Raw genomic sequence first — 15161 nt, forward strand, 5'->3', positions numbered from 1 at the left:
AGCTTAACAAGACAGTTTTAATGCCCCTCGGAAGAGACGTGGAGGTGGCAGTCGCTTAACAGGACGGTTTTAATGCACCTTGGAAAAGTGGTGGAGGTCGCAGTAGCTTAACAAGACGGTTTTAATGCCCCTTGGAAAAGTGGTGGAGGTCGCAGTAGCTTATCCAGATGGTTTTAATGACCCTTGGAAAAGTGGTGGAAGTCACAGTAGCTTAACAAGACGGTTTTAATGCCCCTTGGAAAAGTGGTGGAGGTCAGAGTAGCTTAACAAGACGGTTTTAATGCCCCTTGGAAAAGTGTTGGAGATCACAGTAGCTTAACAAGACGATTTTAATGTCACTCGGAAGAGTCATGGAGGTCCCAGTAGCTTAACAAGATGGTTTAAATGCCCCTCGGAAGAGACGTGGAGGTCGCAGTAGCTTAACAAGACGGTTTTAATGCCCCTTGGAAAAGTGGTGGAGGTCACAGTAGCTTGACAAGACGGTTTTAATGCCCCTCGGAAGAGACGTGGAGGTCGCAGTAGCTTAACAAGACGGTTTTAAAGCCCCTTGCAAGAGACGTGGAGGTGGCAGTAGCTTAAAAAGACAGTTTTAATGCCCCTTGGAAAAGTGGTGGAGGTCACAGTAGCTGAACAATACGGTTTTAATGCCCCTTGGAAAAGTGGTGGAGGTCACAGTAGCTTAACAAGACGGTTTTAATGCCCCTTGGAAAAGTGGTGGAGGTCACAGTAGCTTAACAAGACGATTTTAATGCCCCTCGGAAGAGACGTGGAGGTGGCAGTAGCTTAACAAGACGGTTTTAATGCACCTTGGAAAAGTGGTGGAGGTCGCAGTAGCTTAACAAGATGGTTTTAATGCCCCTTGGAAAAGTGGTGGAAGTCACAGTAGCTTAACAAGACGGTTTTAATGCCCCTTGGAAAAGTGGTGGAGGTCACAGTAGCTTAACAAGACGATTTTAATGCCCCTCGGAAGAGACGTGGAGGTCAGAGGAGCTTAACAAGACGGTTTTAATGACCCTTGGAAGAGACGTGGGGGTCACAGTAGCTTAACAAGACGGTTTTAATGCCCCTAGGTAGAGACGTGGAGGTCACAGTAGCTTAACAAGACGGTATTAATGCCCCTTGGAAAAGTGGTGGAGGTCAGAGTAGCTTAACAAGACGGATTTAATGCCCCTCGGAAGAGACATGGAGGTCCCAGTAGCTTAACAAGACGGTTTAAATGCCCCTCGGATTAGACGTGGAGGTCGCAGTAGCTTAACAAGACGGTTTTAATGCCCCTTGGAAAAGTGGTGGAGGTCACAGTAGCTTAACAAGGTGGTTTTAATGCCCCTTGGAAAAGTGGTGTAGTTCACAGTAGCGTGACAAGACGTTTTTAATGCCACTCGGAAGAGACGTGGAGGTCGCAGTAGCTTAACAAGACGGTTTTAATGCCCCTCGGAAGAGACGTGGAGGTGGCAGTAGCTTAACAAGACTGTTTTAATGCCCCTTGGAAAAGTGGTGCCGGTCACAGTAGCTTAGCAATACGGTTTTAATGCCCCTTGGAAAACTGGTGGAGGTCACAGTAACTAAACAAGACGGTTTTAATGCCCCTCGGAAGAAACGTGGAGGTCCCAGTAGCTTAACAAGACGGTTTTAAAGCCCCTCGGAAGAGACGTGGAGGTCGCAGTAGCTTAACAAGACGGTTTTAATGTCCCTTGGAAAAGTGGTGGAGGTCACAGTAGCTTATCAAGACGGTTTTAATGCCCCTTGGAAAAGTCGTGGAAGTCACAGTATCTTAACAAGACGGTTTTAATGCCCCTTGGAAAAGTGTTGGAGGTCAGAGTAGCTTAACAAGACGGTTTTAATGCCCCTCGGAAGAGATGTGGAGGTCCCAGTAGCTTAACAAGACTATTTTAAGGCCATTCGGTAGAGACGTTGAGGTCGCAGTAGCTTAACAAGACGGTTTTAATGCCCCTTGGAAAAGTGGTGGAGGTCACAGTAGCTTAATACGACTGTTTTAATGCCCCTTGGAAAAGTGGTGGAGGTCAAAGTAGCTTAACAAGACAGTTTTAATGCCCCTCAGAAGAGACGTGGAGGTCGCAGTAGCTTAACAAGACGGTTTTAATGCCCCTCGGAAGAAACGTGGAGGTCGCAGTAGCTTAACAAGACGGTTTTAATGCCCCTTAGAAAAGTGGTGGAGGTCACAGTGGCTTAACAATACGGTTTTAATGCCCCTTGGAAAAGTGGTGGAGGTCACAGTAGCTTAACAATACGGTTTTAATGCCCCTTGGAAAAGTGGTGGAGGTCACAGTAGCTTAACAAGACAGTTTTAATGCCCCTCGGAAGAGAGGTGGAGGTCCCAGTAGCTTAACAAGACAGTTTTAATGCCCCTCGGAAGAGACGTGGAGGTGGCAGTCGCTTAACAAGACGGTTTTAATGCACCTTGGAAAAGTGGTGGAGGTCGCAGTAGCTTAACAAGATGGTTTTAATGCCCCTTGGAAAAGTGGTGGAGGTCGCAGTAGCTTATCAAGATGGTTTTAATGCCCCTTGGAAAAGTGGTGGAAGTCACAGTAGCTTAACAAAACGGTTTTAATGCCCCTTGGAAAAGTGGTGGAGGTCAGAGTAGCTTAACAAGACGGTTTTAATGCCCCTTGGAAAAGTGTTGGAGATCACAGTAGCTTAACAAGACGATTTTAATGCCACTCGGAAGAGTCATGGAGGTCCCAGTAGCTTAACAAGACGGTTTAAATGCCCCTCGGAAGAGACGTGGAGGTCGCAGTAGCTTAACAAGACAGTTTTAATGCCACTTGGAAAAGTGGTGGAGGTCACAGTAGCTTGACAAGACGGTTTTAATGCCCCTCGGAAGAGACGTGGAGGTCGCAGTAGCTTAACAAGACGGTTTTAAAGCCCCTTGGAAGAGACGTGGAGGTGGCAGTAGCTTAACAAGACAGTTTTAATGCCCCTTGGAAAAGTGGTGGAGGTCACAGTAGCTTAACAATACGGTTTTAATGCCCCTTGGAAAAGTGGTGGAGGTCACAGTAGCTTAACAAGACAGTTTTAATGCCCCTCGGAAGAGAGGTGGAGGTCCCAGTAGCTTAACAAGACAGTTTTAATGCCCCTCGGAAGAGACGTGGAGGTGGCAGTCGCTTAACAGGACGGTTTTAATGCACCTTGGAAAAGTGGTGGAGGTCGCAGTAGCTTAACAAGACGGTTTTAATGCCCCTTGGAAAAGTGGTGGAGGTCGCAGTAGCTTATCCAGATGGCTTTAATGCCCCTTGGAAAAGTGGTGGAAGTCACAGTAGCTTAACAAGACGGTTTTAATGCCCCTTGGAAAAGTGGTGGAGGTCAGAGTAGCTTAACAAGACGGTTTTAATGCCCCTTGGAAAAGTGTTGGAGATCACAGTAGCTTAACAAGACGATTTTAATGTCACTCGGAAGAGTCATGGAGGTCCCAGTAGCTTAACAAGATGGTTTAAATGCCCCTCGGAAGAGACGTGGAGGTCGCAGTAGCTTAACAAGACGGTTTTAATGCCCCTTGGAAAAGTGGTGGAGGTCACAGTAGCTTGACAAGACGGTTTTAATGCCCCTCTGAAGAGACGTGGAGGTCGCAGTAGCTTAACAAGACGGTTTTAAAGCCCCTTGGAAGAGACGTGGAGGTGGCAGTAGCTTAAAAAGACAGTTTTAATGCTCCTTGGAAATGTGGTGGAGGTCACAGTAGCTGAACAATACGGTTTTAATGCCCCTTGGAAAAGTGGTGGAGGTCACAGTAGCTTAACAAGACGGTTTTAATGCCCCTTGGAAAAGTGGTGGAGGTCACAGTAGCTTAACAAGATGATTTTAATGCCCCTCGGAAGAGACGTGGAGGTGGCAGTAGCTTAACAAGACGGTTTTAATGCCCCTCGGAAGAAAAATGGAGGTCGCAGTAGCTTAACAAGACGGTTTTAATGCCCCTTGGAAAAGTGGTGGAGGTCACAGTAACTTAACAATACGGTTTTAATGCCCCTTGGAAAAGTGGTGGAGGGCACAGTAGCTTAACAAGACGGTTTTAATGTCCCTTGGAAAAGTTGTGGAGGTCACAGTAGCTTAAAAAGACGGTTTTAATGCCCCTTGGAAAAGTGGTGGCGGTCAGAGTAGCTTACCCAGACGGTTTTAATGCCCCTCGGAAGAGACATGGAGGTTCCAGTAGCTTAAAAAGACGGTTTAAATGCCCCTCGGAAGAGACGTGGAGGTCGCAGTAGCTTAACAATACGGTTTTAATGCCCCTTGGAAAAGTGGTGGAGGTCACAGTATCTTGACAAGACGGTTTTAATGCCCCTCGGAAGAGACGTGGAGGTCGCAGTAGCTTAACAAGACGGTTTTAAAGCCCCTTGGTAGAGACGTGGAGGTGGCAGTAGCTTAACAAGACAGTTTTAATGCCCCTTGGAAAAGTGGTGGAGGTCACAGTAGCTTAACAATACGGTTTTAATGCCCCTTGGAAAAGTGGTGGAGGTCACAGTAGCTTAACAAGACAGTTTTAATGCCCCTCGGAAGAGAGGTGGAGGTCCCAGTAGCTTAACAAGACAGTTTTAATGCCCCTCGGAAGAGACGTGGAGGTGGCAGTCGCTTAACAAGATGGTTTTAATGCACCTTGGAAAAGTGGTGGAGGTCGCAGTAGCTTAACAAGACGGTTTTAATGCCCCTTGGAAAAGTGGTGGAGGTCGCAGTAGCTTATCAAGATGGTTTTAATGCCCCTTGGAAAAGTGGTGGAAGTCACAGTAGCTTAACAAGACGGTTTTAATGCCCCTTGGAAAAGTGGTGGAGGTCAGAGTAGCTAAACAAGACGGTTTTAATGCCCCTTGGAAAAGTGTTGGAGATCACAGTAGCTTAACAAGACGATTTTAATGCCACTCGGAAGAGTCATGGAGGTCCCAGTAGCTTAACAAGACAGTTTAAATGCCCCTCGGAAGAGACGTGGAGGTCGCAGTAGCTTAACAAGACGGTTTTAATGCCCCTTGGAAAAGTGGTGGAGGTCACAGTAGCTTGACAAGACGGTTTTAATGCCCCTCGGAAGAGACGTGGAGGTCGCAGTAGCTTAACAAGACGGTTTTAAAGCCCCTTGGAAGAGACGTGGAGGTGGCAGTAGCTTAACAAGACAGTTTTAATGCCCCTTGGAAAAGTGGTGGAGGTCACAGTAGCTTAACAATACGGTTTTAATGCCCCTTGGAAAAGTGGTGGAGGTCACAGTAGCTTAAAAAGACAGTTTTAATGCCCCTCGGAAGAGAGGTGGAGGTCCCAGTAGCTTAACAAGACAGTTTTAATGCCCCTCGGAAGAGACGTGGAGGTGGCAGTCGCTTAACAGGACGGTTTTAATGCACCTTGGAAAAGTGGTGGAGGTCGCAGTAGCTTAACAAGACGGTTTTAATGCCCCTTGGAAAAGTGGTGGAGGTTGCAGTAGCTTATCCAGATGGTTTTAATGACCCTTGGAAAAGTGGTGGAAGTCACAGTAGCTTAACAAGACGGTTTTAATGCCCCTTGGAAAAGTGGTGGAGGTCAGAGTAGCTTAACAAGACAGTTTTAATGCCCCTCGGAAGAGAGGTGGAGGTCCCAGTAGCTTAACAAGACAGTTTTAATGCCCCTCGGAAGAGACGTGGAGGTGGCAGTCGCTTAACAAGACGGTTTTAATGCACCTTGGAAAAGTGGTGGAGGTCGCAGTAGCTTAACAAGACGGTTTTAATGCCCCTTGGAAAAGTGGTGGAGGTCGCAGTAGCTTATCAAGATGGTTTTAATGCCCCTTGGAAAAGTGGTGGAAGTCACAGTAGCTTAACAAGACGGTTTTAATGCCCCTTGGAAAAGTGGTGGAGGTCAGAGTAGCTTAACAAGACGGTTTTAATGCCCCTTGGAAAAGTGTTGGAGATCACAGTAGCTTAACAAGACGATTTTAATGCCACTCGGAAGAGTCATGGAGGTCCCAGTAGCTTAACAAGACAGTTTAAATGCCCCTCGGAAGAGACGTGGAGGTCGCAGTAGCTTAACAAGACGGTTTTAATGCCCCTTGGAAAAGTGGTGGAGGTCACAGTAGCTTGACAAGACGGTTTTAATGCCCCTCGGAAGAGACGTGGAGGTCGCAGTAGCTTAACAAGACGGTTTTAAAGCCCCTTGGAAGAGACATGGAGGTGGCAGTAGCTTAACAAGACAGTTTTAATGCCCCTTGGAAAAGTGGTGGAGGTCACAGTAGCTTAACAATACGGTTTTAATGCCCCTTGGAAAAGTGGTGGAGGTCACAGTAGCTTAACAAGACAGTTTTAATGCCCCTCGGAAGAGAGGTGGAGGTCCCAGTAGCTTAACAAGACAGTTTTAATGCCCCTCGGAAGAGACGTGGAGGTGGCAGTCGCTTAACAGGACGGTTTTAATGCACCTTGGAAAAGTGGTGGAGGTCGCAGTAGCTTAACAAGACGGTTTTAATGCCCCTTGGAAAAGTGGTGGAGGTTGCAGTAGCTTATCCAGATGGTTTTAATGACCCTTGGAAAAGTGGTGGAAGTCACAGTAGCTTAACAAGACGGTTTTAATGCCCCTTGGAAAAGTGGTGGAGGTCAGAGTAGCTTAACAAGACGGTTTTAATGCCCCTTGGAAAAGTGTTGGAGATCACAGTAGCTTAACAAGACGATTTTAATGTCACTCGGAAGAGTCATGGAGGTCCCAGTAGCTTAACAAGATGGTTTAAATGCCCCTCGGAAGAGACGTGGAGGTCGCAGTAGCTTAACAAGACGGTTTTAATGCCCCTTGGAAAAGTGGTGGAGGTCACAGTAGCTTGACAAGACGGTTTTAATGCCCCTCGGAAGAGACGTGGAGGTCGCAGTAGCTTAACAAGACGGTTTTAAAGCCCCTTGGAAGAGACGTGGAGGTGGCAGTAGCTTAAAAAGACAGTTTTAATGCCCCTTGGAAAAGTGGTGGAGGTCACAGTAGCTGAACAATACGGTTTTAATGCCCCTTGGAAAAGTGGTGGAGGTCACAGTAGCTTAACAAGACGGTTTTAATGCCCCTTGGAAAAGTGGTGGAGGTCACAGTAGCTTAACAAGACGATTTTAATGCCCCTCGGAAGAGACGTGGAGGTGGCAGTAGCTTAACAAGACGGTTTTAATGCACCTTGGAGAAGTGGTGGAGGTCGCAGTAGCTTAACAAGACGGTTTTAATGCCCCTTGGAAAAGTGGTGGAAGTCACAGTAGCTTAACAAGACGGTTTTAATGCCCCTTGGAAAAGTGGTGGAGTTCACAGTAGCTTAACAAGACGATTTTAATGCCCCTCGGAAGAGACGTGGAGGTCAGAGGAGCTTAACAAGACGGTTTTAATGACCCTTGGAAGAGACGTGGGGGTCACAGTAGCTTAACAAGACGGTTTTAATGCCCCTAGGTAGAGACGTGGAGGTCACAGTAGCTTAACAAGACGGTATTAATGCCCCTTGGAAAAGTGGTGGAGGTCAGAGTAGCTTAACAAGACGGATTTAATGCCCCTCGGAAGAGACATGGAGGTCCCAGTAGCTTAACAAGACGGTTTAAATGCCCCTCGGATTAGACGTGGAGGTCGCAGTAGCTTAACAAGACGGTTTTAATGCCCCTTGGAAAAGTGGTGGAGGTCACAGTAGCTTAACAAGGTGGTTTTAATGCCCCTTGGAAAAGTGGTGTAGTTCACAGTAGCGTGACAAGACGTTTTTAATGCCACTCGGAAGAGACGTGGAGGTCGCAGTAGCTTAACAAGACGGTTTTAATGCCCCTCGGAAGAGACGTGGAGGTGGCAGTAGCTTAACAAGACTGTTTTAATGCCCCTTGGAAAAGTGGTGCCGGTCACAGTAGCTTAGCAATACGGTTTTAATGCCCCTTGGAAAACTGGTGGAGGTCACAGTAACTTAACAAGACGGTTTTAATGCCCCTCGGAAGAAACGTGGAGGTCCCAGTAGCTTAACAAGACGGTTTTAAAGCCCCTCGGAAGAGACGTGGAGGTCGCAGTAGCTTAACAAGACGGTTTTAATGTCCCTTGGAAAAGTGGTGGAGGTCACAGTAGCTTATCAAGACGGTTTTAATGCCCCTTGGAAAAGTCGTGGAAGTCACAGTATCTTAACAAGACGGTTTTAATGCCCCTTGGAAAAGTGTTGGAGGTCAGAGTAGCTTAACAAGACGGTTTTAATGCCCCTCGGAAGAGATGTGGAGGTCCCAGTAGCTTAACAAGACTATTTTAAGGCCATTCGGTAGAGACGTTGAGGTCGCAGTAGCTTAACAAGACGGTTTTAATGCCCCTTGGAAAAGTGGTGGAGGTCACAGTAGCTTAATACGACTGTTTTAATGCCCCTTGGAAAAGTGGTGGAGGTCAAAGTAGCTTAACAAGACAGTTTTAATGCCCCTCAGAAGAGACGTGGAGGTCGCAGTAGCTTAACAAGACGGTTTTAATGCCCCTCGGAAGAAACGTGGAGGTCGCAGTAGCTTAACAAGACGGTTTTAATGCCCCTTAGAAAAGTGGTGGAGGTCACAGTGGCTTAACAATACGGTTTTAATGCCCCTTGGAAAAGTGGTGGAGGTCACAGTAGCTTAACAATACGGTTTTAATGCCCCTTGGAAAAGTGGTGGAGGTCACAGTAGCTTAACAAGACAGTTTTAATGCCCCTCGGAAGAGAGGTGGAGGTCCCAGTAGCTTAACAAGACAGTTTTAATGCCCCTCGGAAGAGACGTGGAGGTGGCAGTCGCTTAACAAGACGGTTTTAATGCACCTTGGAAAAGTGGTGGAGGTCGCAGTAGCTTAACAAGATGGTTTTAATGCCCCTTGGAAAAGTGGTGGAGGTCGCAGTAGCTTATCAAGATGGTTTTAATGCCCCTTGGAAAAGTGGTGGAAGTCACTGTAGCTTAACAAGACGGTTTTAATGCCCCTTGGAAAAGTGGTGGAGGTCAGAGTAGCTTAACAAGACGGTTTTAATGCCCCTTGGAAAAGTGTTGGAGATCACAGTAGCTTAACAAGACGATTTTAATGTCACTCGGAAGAGTCATGGAGGTCCCAGTAGCTTAACAAGATGATTTAAATGCCCCTCGGAAGAGACGTGGAGGTCGCAGTAGCTTAACAAGACGGTTTTAATGCCCCTTGGAAAAGTGGTGGAGGTCACAGTAGCTTGACAAGACGGTTTTAATGCCCCTCTGAAGAGACGTGGAGGTCGCAGTAGCTTAACAAGACGGTTTTAAAGCCCCTTGGAAGAGACGTGGAGGTGGCAGTAGCTTAAAAAGACAGTTTTAATGCTCCTTGGAAAAGTGGTGGAGGTCACAGTAGCTGAACAATACGGTTTTAATGCCCCTTGGAAAAGTGGTGGAGGTCACAGTAGCTTAACAAGACGGTTTTAATGCCCCTTGGAAAAGTGGTGGAGGTCACAGTAGCTTAACAAGACGATTTTAATGCCCCTCGGAAGAGACGTGGAGGTGGCAGTAGCTTAACAAGACGGTTTTAATGCCCCTCGGAAGAAAAGTGGAGGTCGCAGTAGCTTAACAAGACGGTTTTAATGCCCCTTGGAAAAGTGGTGGAGGTCACAGTAACTTAACAATACGGTTTTAATGCCCCTTGGAAAAGTGGTGGAGGGCACAGTAGCTTAACAAGACGGTTTTAATGTCCCTTGGAAAAGTTGTGGAGGTCACAGTAGCTTAAAAAGACGGTTTTAATGCCCCTTGGAAAAGTGGTGGCGGTCAGAGTAGCTTACCCAGACGGTTTTAATGCCCCTCGGAAGAGACATGGAGGTTCCAGTAGCTTAAAAAGACGGTTTAAATGCCCCTCGGAAGAGACGTGGAGGTCGCAGTAGCTTAACAATACGGTTTTAATGCCCCTTGGAAAAGTGGTGGAGGTCACAGTATCTTGACAAGACGGTTTTAATGCCCCTCGGAAGAGACGTGGAGGTCGCAGTAGCTTAACAAGACGGTTTTAAAGCCCCTTGGTAGAGACGTGGAGGTGGCAGTAGCTTAACAAGACAGTTTTAATGCCCCTTGGAAAAGTGGTGGAGGTCACAGTAGCTTAACAATACGGTTTTAATGCCCCTTGGAAAAGTGGTGGAGGTCACAGTAGCTTAACAAGACAGTTTTAATGCCCCTCGGAAGAGAGGTGGAGGTCCCAGTAGCTTAACAAGACAGTTTTAATGCCCCTCGGAAGAGACGTGGAGGTGGAAGTCGCTTAACAAGACGGTTTTAATGCACCTTGGAAAAGTGGTGGAGGTCGCAGTAGCTTAACAAGACGGTTTTAATGCCCCTTGGAAAAGTGGTGGAGGTCGCAGTAGCTTATCAAGATGGTTTTAATGCCCCTTGGAAAAGTGGTGGAAGTCACAGTAGCTTAACAAGACGGTTTTAATGCCCCTTGGAAAAGTGGTGGAGGTCAGAGTAGCTTAACAAGACGGTTTTAATGCCCCTTGGAAAAGTGTTGGAGATCACAGTAGCTTAACAAGACGATTTTAATGCCACTCGGAAGAGTCATGGAGGTCCCAGTAGCTTAACAAGACAGTTTAAATGCCCCTCGGAAGAGACGTGGAGGTCGCAGTAGCTTAACAAGACGGTTTTAATGCCCCTTGGAAAAGTGGTGGAGGTCACAGTAGCTTGACAAGACGGTTTTAATGCCCCTCGGAAGAGACGTGGAGGTCGCAGTAGCTTAACAAGACGGTTTTAAAGCCCCTTGGAAGAGACGTGGAGGTGGCAGTAGCTTAACAAGACAGTTTTAATGCCCCTTGGAAAAGTGGTGGAGGTCACAGTAGCTTAACAATACGGTTTTAATGCCCCTTGGAAAAGTGGTGGAGGTCACAGTAGCTTAACAAGACAGTTTTAATGCCCCTCGGAAGAGAGGTGGAGGTCCCAGTAGCTTAACAAGACAGTTTTAATGCCCCTCGGAAGAGACGTGGAGGTGGCAGTCGCTTAACAGTACGGTTTTAATGCACCTTGGAAAAGTGGTGGAGGTCGCAGTAGCTTAACAAGACGGTTTTAATGCCCCTTGGAAAAGTGGTGGAGGTCGCAGTAGCTTATCCAGATGGCTTTAATGCCCCTTGGAAAAGTGGTGGAAGTCACAGTAGCTTAACAAGACGGTTTTAATGCCCCTTGGAAAAGTGGTGGAGGTCAGAGTAGCTTAACAAGACGGTTTTAATGCCCCTTGGAAAAGTGTTGGAGATCACAGTAGCTTAACAAGACGATTTTAATGTCACTCGGAAGAGTCATGGAGGTCCCAGTAGCTTAACAAGATGGTTTAAATGCCCCTCGGAAGAGACGTGGAGGTCGCAGTAGCTTAACAAGACGGTTTTAATGCCCCTTGGAAAAGTGGTGGAGGTCACAGTAGCTTGACAAGACGGTTTTAATGCCCCTCGGAAGAGACGTGGAGGTCGCAGTAGCTTAACAAGACGGTTTTAAAGCCCCTTGGAAGAGACGTGGAGGTGGCAGTAGCTTAAAAAGACAGTTTTAATGCCCCTTGGAAAAGTGGTGGAGGTCACAGTAGCTGAACAATACGGTTTTAATGCCCCTTGGAAAAGTGGTGGATGTCACAGTAGCTTAACAAGACGGTTTTAATGCCCCTTGGAAAAGTGGTGGAGGTCACAGTAGCTTAACAAGACGATTTTAATGCCCCTCGGAAGAGACGTGGAGGTGGCAGTAGCTTAACAAGACGGTTTTAATGCACCTTGGAAAAGTGGTGGAGGTCGCACTAGCTTAACAAGACGGTTTTAATGCCCCTTGGAAAAGTGGTGGAGGTCACAGTAACTTAACAATACGGTTTTAATGCCCCTTGGAAAAGTGGTGGAGGGCACAGTAGCTTAACAAGACGGTTTTAATGTCCCTTGGAAAAGTTGTGGAGGTCACAGTAGCTTAAAAAGACGGTTTTAATGCCCCTTGGAAAAGTGGTGGCGGTCAGAGTAGCTTACCCAGACGGTTTTAATGCCCCTCGGAAGAGACATGGAGGTTCCAGTAGCTTAAAAAGACGGTTTAAATGCCCCTCGGAAGAGACGTGGAGGTCGCAGTAGCTTAACAATACGGTTTTAATGCCCCTTGGAAAAGTGGTGGAGGTCACAGTATCTTGACAAGACGGTTTTAATGCCCCTCGGAAGAGACGTGGAGGTCGCAGTAGCTTAACAAGACGGTTTTAAAGCCCCTTGGTAGAGACGTGGAGGTGGCAGTAGCTTAACAAGACAGTTTTAATGCCCCTTGGAAAAGTGGTGGAGGTCACAGTAGCTTAACAATACGGTTTTAATGCCCCTTGGAAAAGTGGTGGAGGTCACAGTAGCTTAACAAGACAGTTTTAATGCCCCTCGGAAGAGAGGTGGAGGTCCCAGTAGCTTAACAAGACAGTTTTAATGCCCCTCGGAAGAGACGTGGAGGTGGCAGTCGCTTAACAAGACGGTTTTAATGCACCTTGGAAAAGTGGTGGAGGTCGCAGTAGCTTAACAAGACGGTTTTAATGCCCCTTGGAAAAGTGGTGGAGGTCGCAGTAGCTTATCAAGATGGTTTTAATGCCCCTTGGAAAAGTGGTGGAAGTCACAGTAGCTTAACAAGACGGTTTTAATGCCCCTTGGAAAAGTGGTGGAGGTCAGAGTAGCTTAACAAGACGGTTTTAATGCCCCTTGGAAAAGTGTTGGAGATCACAGTAGCTTAACAAGACGATTTTAATGCCACTCGGAAGACTCATGGAGGTCCCAGTAGCTTAACAAGACAGTTTAAATGCCCCTCGGAAGAGACGTGGAGGTCGCAGTAGCTTAACAAGACGGTTTTAATGCCCCTTGGAAAAGTGGTGGAGGTCACAGTAGCTTGACAAGACGGTTTTAATGCCCCTCGGAAGAGACGTGGAGGTCGCAGTAGCTTAACAAGACGGTTTTAAAGCCCCTTGGAAGAGACGTGGAGGTGGCAGTAGCTTAACAAGACAGTTTTAATGCCCCTTGGAAAAGTGGTGGAGGTCACAGTAGCTTAACAATACGGTTTTAATGCCCCTTGGAAAAGTGGTGGAGGTCACAGTAGCTTAACAAGACAGTTTTAATGCCCCTCGGAAGAGAGGTGGAGGTCCCAGTAGCTTAACAAGACAGTTTTAATGCCCCTCGGAAGAGACGTGGAGGTGGCAGTCGCTTAACAGGACGGTTTTAATGCACCTTGGAAAAGTGGTGGAGGTCGCAGTAGCTTAACAAGACGGTTTTAATGCCCCTTGGAAAAGTGGTGGAGGTTGCAGTAGCTTATCCAGATGGTTTTAATGACCCTTGGAAAAGTGGTGGAAGTCACAGTAGCTTAACAAGACGGTTTTAATGCCCCTTGGAAAAGTGGTGGAGGTCAGAGTAGCTTAACAAGACGGTTTTAATGCCCCTTGGAAAAGTGTTGGAGATCACAGTAGCTTAACAAGACGATTTTAATGTCACTCGTAAGAGTCATGGAGGTCCCAGTAGCTTAACAAGATGGTTTAAATGCCCCTCGGAAGAGACGTGGAGGTCGCAGTAGCTTAACAAGACGGTTTTAATGCCCCTTGGAAAAGTGGTGGAGGTCACAGTAGCTTGACAAGACGGTTTTAATGCCCCTCGGAAGAGACGTGGAGGTCGCAGTAGCTTAACAAGACGGTTTTAAAGCCCCTTGGAAGAGACGTGGAGGTGGCAGTAGCTTAAAAAGACAGTTTTAATGCCCCTTGGAAAAGTGGTGGAGGTCACAGTAGCTGAACAATACGGTTTTAATGCCCCTTGGAAAAGTGGTGGAGGTCACAGTAGCTTAACAAGACGGTTTTAATGCCCCTTGGAAAAGTGGTGGAGGTCACAGTAGCTTAACAAGACGATTTTAATGCCCCTCGGAAGAGACGTGGAGGTGGCAGTAGCTTAACAAGACGGTTTTAATGCACCTTGGAAAAGTGGTGGAGGTCGCAGTAGCTTAACAAGACGGTTTTAATGCCCCTTGGAAAAGTGGTGGAAGTCACAGTAGCTTAACAAGACGGTTTTAATGCCCCTTGGAAAAGTGGTGGAGGTCACAGTAGCTTAACAAGACGATTTTAATGCCCCTCGGAAGAGACGTGGAGGTCAGAGGAGCTTAACAAGACGGTTTTAATGACCCTTGGAAGAGACGTAGGGGTCACAGTAGCTTAACAAGACGGTTTTAATGCCCCTAGGTAGAGACGTGGAGGTCACAGTAGCTTAACAAGACGGTATTAATGCCCCTTGGAAAAGTGGTGGAGGTCAGAGTAGCTTAACAAGACGGATTTAATGCCCCTCGGAAGAGACATGGAGGTCCCAGTAGCTTAACAAGACGGTTTAAATGCCCCTCGGATTAGACGTGGAGGTCGCAGTAGCTTAACAAGACGGTTTTAATGCCCCTTGGAAAAGTGGTGGAGGTCACAGTAGCTTAACAAGGTGGTTTTAATGCCCCTTGGAAAAGTGGTGTAGTTCACAGTAGCGTGACAAGACGTTTTTAATGCCACTCGGAAGAGACGTGGAGGTCGCAGTAGCTTAACAAGACGGTTTTAATGCCCCTCGGAAGAGACGTGGAGGTGGCAGTAGCTTAACAAGACTGTTTTAATGCCCCTTGGAAAAGTGGTGCCGGTCACAGTAGCTTAGCAATACGGTTTTAATGCCCCTTGGAAAACTGGTGGAGGTCACAGTAACTTAACAAGACGGTTTTAATGCCCCTCGGAAGAAACGTGGAGGTCCCAGTAGCTTAACAAGACGGTTTTAAAGCCCCTCGGAAGAGACGTGGAGGTCGCAGTAGCTTAACAAGACGGTTTTAATGTCCCTTGGAAAAGTGGTGGAGGTCACAGTAGCTTATCAAGACGGTTTTAATGCCCCTTGGAAAAGTCGTGGAAGTCACAGTATCTTAACAAGACGGTTTTAATGCCCCTTGGAAAAGTGTTGGAGGTCAGAGTAGCTTAACAAGACGGTTTTAATGCCCCTCGGAAGAGATGTGGAGGTCCCAGTAGCTTAACAAGACTATTTTAAGGCCATTCGGTAGAGACGTTGAGGTCGCAGTAGCTTAACAAGACGGTTTTAATGCCCCTTGGAAAAGTGGTGGAGGTCACAGTAGCTTAATACGACTGTTTTAATGCCCCTTGGAAAAGTGGTGGAGGTCAAAGTAGCTTAACAAGACAGTTTTAATGCCCCTCAGAAGAGACGTGGAGGTCGCAGTAGCTTAACAAGACGGTTTTAATGCCCCTCGGAAGAAACGTGGAGGTCGTAGTAGCTTAACAAGACGGTTTTAATGCCCCTT

The sequence above is a fragment of the Phyllobates terribilis genome, unplaced genomic scaffold, assembly GCF_046119375.1.
Source record: "Phyllobates terribilis strain yellow unplaced genomic scaffold, ASM4611937v1 Scaffold_1__5_contigs__length_1240528914, whole genome shotgun sequence".
NCBI classification, from domain to species: Eukaryota; Metazoa; Chordata; class Amphibia; order Anura; family Dendrobatidae; genus Phyllobates; species Phyllobates terribilis.